The sequence below is a fragment of the Penaeus monodon genome, chromosome 13, assembly GCF_015228065.2.
Source record: "Penaeus monodon isolate SGIC_2016 chromosome 13, NSTDA_Pmon_1, whole genome shotgun sequence".
NCBI classification, from domain to species: domain Eukaryota; kingdom Metazoa; phylum Arthropoda; class Malacostraca; order Decapoda; family Penaeidae; genus Penaeus; species Penaeus monodon.
The window spans coordinates 28,704,998-28,709,997 of record NC_051398.1 but is presented as its reverse complement, the minus strand read 5'-3'; the positions used below and the strand labels follow the sequence as shown (position 1 = coordinate 28,709,997).

Sequence of the window (5,000 nt, the reverse complement as noted above, 5' to 3'; positions counted from 1 at the left end):
ACACATAGCAGACGTGCTACGTGTTGCTTCTCTACATTTGTGGCACTAAACTGTATACGAGAATGATTATTTGATTATCTAGCAATCTAATAATCATCTATTTACAAAATATTGTCAACAAAAAACCTGCGCTGCGAGCAAGGGAATCAATAAAACAAGTGAACTCTTACGAGGCAATCCAATACGAATTCCTGTTTTGGCGACGTGGAAACATAGCGCAAGCCGTTACCGAAGAGGGCAGCAGGCAAGCCAGTGACCATCTTTCGAGAGGCGGTCGTGTGGCTTCGTGTCCACGGTATTCAAGAGGGGACGGAGAAGAAGAGGACAGGGAGAAGCAGAGATAATGGAGAAATGAGGGGGGAAAGGAGAATGAGAGGAAGGAATTGAGATAGGAAGGGAGAAGATAAGAGAATGAAGAAGGGATGGCGGAAAAAGGCGAAAGAGAGACGGAAAATAAGCAATATAAGTCGCTGCGCAACCACGAAATTGTAGGTCGTCATTTTTCCTCCAGCGTTTCATGAAAGTCAAAGTCAATTTCGCCTGAAAATTTCCAATGGACGTCCAATCACCAACAGTCCTAAATCGCGCCGTACACCGGGCTCTAAGGTGACTAGCCTGGAAGTTGTGTGGAGACGATACTCACGAGGCATAAAGGGAAAAATTGTTGAACTGGTTCGAAAGGAAGATATTAAGGCTGTCTTCTAAGATGCTACTCCTCATTTACCCCCCCCCCCCCAACTGTCGAGGTCGATGATCATCATGATCATGATCACGATCATGATGATAGTGATGATCATAATCATGATGATAATGATGATCATAATCATGATGATAATGATGATCATAATCATGATAATGATGATCATAATCATGATGATAATGATGATCATAATCATGATGATAATGATGATCATAATCATGATGATAATGATGATCATAATCATGATGATAATGATGATGATGATGATGATGATAATGATGATCATAATCATGATCCTAATCATGATAACGAAAATCATGATCATGATGATAATGATGATCATGATCGTGATAATGATCATAATCATGATGATAATGATCATAATGATAATGATAATGATGATCATGATCATGTGTAACCCAGCTTTATATATGTGATGTTACTGAAATGTGTATGTCAATGTTATTCTATTTAGCTGTTGTTATATTCTACATGCCTTGTATAATCTTATGTATTGTCAAATGCCTATATTCCCACACACACACATACATATAAGTATGTCCATTGCTTTACCTGTTTATTCGTCTCTCGTTGCCACACTAGACATTCCAATGTTGTGTTGTCTATCCCCTTCCACAAGAGCTATGCAATGTTGTTGTAACACTACCTTTCATCACCAATGATTGTCATATGTTAAGCACGTGATCTATGCCCATCTTCAGACCACTGTAGGATATGACAGGCAGATTCCCTTCGGGGAGCCAAGAGCAACACCTCGTTCCTCGGCGCAGCCGTACTCCATCATACAATATAATAAAGGAGTCAAGACATCTTGGTCGTCTACCTTACACCCTAAGCTCGCCACCTACCATAGTCTTGCAGGGCCCAGCATTCCGGCTCTTACATCATGATGATAATGATGATCATAATCATGATGATAATGATGATCATGATGATAATGATGATCATGATGATAATGATGATCATGATGATAATGATGATCATGATCGTGAAGATAATGATCATAATCATGATAATGATCATGATCATGATGATCATGATCATGATGATAATGATCATGATAATGACGATTATGATGACAATGATGACCATGATGATAATGATCATTATCATGATCACAATCATGATGATCCTGATCACGATCATGATGATCATGATCATCATGATAACGATGACGATGACGATGTGGTGGTGGTGAGCCATGCCAATAGGCTGTAGAGAGCAAAGACTAACATAAATCACTCAGACATTCAGTAAAACCGCCACTGTCTGTGGCGCAAGCTTTGTACAAGTAGGAAGTTTCTGTTTCATTGCAGCCAGTGACTAACGCTTGACAGTTATCAATAACGCGGATGAAGCCAAGGCAAAAGGAAGGGAGCCTGCGCGGTTCCATGTTTCTATTTTTTGCGGTTATAACTGTAGCTGACTTTTGATGCTCTTCATACATTCATCTGTTATAGAATTATCCAGCTACAATGTTTTTTTCTTGTGTTTTAGACAAATATTGCTTCCAATATTTACTGTTTACTGCATTACCAGCAACGTCTCGTTTCTAAATAAGCAGCCTCAAGAACGCCATATCGCCACAAAAAATCGAAGTGAAGTCGCTCCAATCCGACACAAGCAAAGAACTCCAAGGCCGTGTCGAGAGCTCTCTCGAGGACTCCTGAGGGGAGATTCAGGTCAGCTTGGGTCAGGTGAACCGCCCTTTGTCCTCTTTTCATTTTCCCTTTTTCATTTTAATATTCTGCTTCACGTGCTTCTGTCGTTTCTTTTACGACTTCGGAATATCTCCCTTGTTTTTTTATGTAGTCCATTTTTTTCTTTTCGTTTTTATTTTTTCTCATGCTATTCCATTCGTTTCCGTCGTAACCTTCTTTCCTGGCCTCGTTTTGCGCCACGTAAAGAACGCCTTTTCTTTCTAGTTCTTTGTAGTGTGTTGTTGCATACATGGCTGTGCGCAGAATATCCATTCAAAGCGCAGGGAAATCAACAGCAGCTGCAGAAGAAAGCTGTGCTTCATGAATGTTGACATTTCCTCGCCACATATATATATTTTTTTAAGCTATATGGATGTGTTTTCTCTTCGTGCAGTAGGTACTCAGTAATTTGAAGCTGCATAAAATTTACATTTATTTGCTTCTGTCATTGATAAGCTTATTCTCGGTAATACGCTTGTATCTGCGGTCTACCTGCGATTACCTTTAATATTTGTTAAACTACTCATATTTTTCGGTGCGTGTATATATGATTTATATTTATATCTACCACTGATTTGCAATTTATCTTTGTTCGCGCTTTGGTTATTCATGTGGCTGGTATCTTGTGCCGTATACCGTTTATATATCAAGTGTCTTGTACAATATCATTGCGTTTTTTAAGATGCAAGTGATATACATAACACATTACATTTTTTTACACAACTAATACCCTTCAACATATTACATCTTTTTAAACGTGATATACGTAACACAATGCATAATGCATGCTTATCACATGTCCTTGCCAGGGCCTAATAACCGATTCTATATCTGACCACTATTCCTGCTCACGCTGAATGCTTACAGAGGCGTGGGTGTAACCACCGGGATTCTTTTCCAACGCAGAGTCGCAACAGCCGCGCTGTGAATCCCTATAAGACTTCTTGCATAATAACTGGTAAAGCTTCCCAAAGGCTGTGATCCTGCGTGGGATTAACTACTTCAATGACCAATGCCCTAGGAAAACTAATGAATTCGAAAGTTATTGGTTAAATGGATTCTGACCTAGTAATAGGCTTTCGTAATATGTAAAGCATTTCACGTGGAAAAAATCTTTTTCTATGTGTAAGCATAATCTGGCTATGATGTAGAAAAAATAGCGGTAGTCTTTCTCATCTTTTTATTCGTGTCCTGCCTTTTGCTTACGAGGATCCTAGTCCCCCCATTGTCTTTGGAAATGTGGTCCAGGATTCCCGCATTTCCTAAGCTCCATACATCGGTTTGCCCTCTCTGTTCTCCACTCATTCTGCGTCCTCGCCTATTGGCAATTTTTCTGCCTCCTGACCCTAATTCTGTGGCCATATATAAATATTATTATAACAAGTTGATGTGTTTACACGTTTAATTTGTCACTAACCACATCGTGCCTCGCATCCAACTAAGAGATTTTCATATCAGCGTCAGTTATGTTAATGTCAATCGTTATCTCATTACAATATTTACATGTACTGTATACATCACTTCTTATGAAAAGAATAAACTGAAAGAGAAATTGAGGTATTCTGCAATATATATGTATATATATGTATATATACAAACATATACATACATAAACACACACAGACAAACAAACAAACACAAACACACACACAGAGACAAACAAACACACACATGGGGGTCGTTATGTAAGCAAAGGAATTCACGGCGCCGAGCAAGGACTCGGCGCGTTTCAATGACCTCTTGACCAGAACCTCAGGCGCTTCTGAGGACGCTCGCCATTACTCGTAAATCTCTTGCGTCGCCTATTTGTCTATTCTCATTCACACCCTTTCCTTTCACATGCTGCAATGACCTTGGTATGTATATTAACAAGTATGTTCCCGTGGACTCATTTGCGTTTACATATACCAAATTAGGAAACGAAATTCCCAGCCTCGAGGAAAAAATAAACCCTTGCATCCGACCAGGTGGACATCCCGCCGCCACAGGAAGAAGTTTTGAAATAACCGACCGTTCTGGACTTTCCCTCGTGATTAAAAAACACTGCCCCAATCTGCTTTAAACTAAAACTATATGTTGTAATGCGATGTTATAATATTTATCGAGTGGCATTCATTTTTAAAACTATTAATGTTTCTAGACGTCATTGCCTAATCATTATTACAAATGTATCGACTAAAACCGCTAATATTATCATCTCATATTGCAACCACCAATACTCTTTTCTTCAAACAACAACATTGAAAGATGAAACCATAACGGAAAAATATAATATGCAAGAAGACTACCCTCGCGCTCCCGATGACATTATTCGCCGTGAACTGCTTTACGAGAATTCAACCGGAAACTTTCGCTGCTTTCCATTAAATGCCGTTTCGTCACACTGCTTGTTACGTGTATACTAGAAAACACACAACTGACATAAATGTTCGAGAGAGACTGAAAGTGTATGTGTTTGTGCGCGCGCGTGTGCGTGTGTGTGTGTGTGTGTGTGTGAGAAAGAGAGAGAGAGAGAGAGAGAGAGAGAGAGAGAGAGAGAGAGAGAGAGAGAGAGAGAGAGACAGAGAGAGAGAGACAGA

General features: G+C 39.5%; 1 protein-coding gene across 1 annotated transcript in view; it reads right to left on the bottom strand.

Annotated features, from left to right (window-relative positions):
* The window catches only part of LOC119580231 (sterol O-acyltransferase 1-like), a 31,145-nt gene that overhangs the window by 12,642 nt on the left and 13,503 nt on the right, over window positions 1-5,000 (bottom strand). The gene's annotated exons all lie outside the window — the stretch shown is intronic.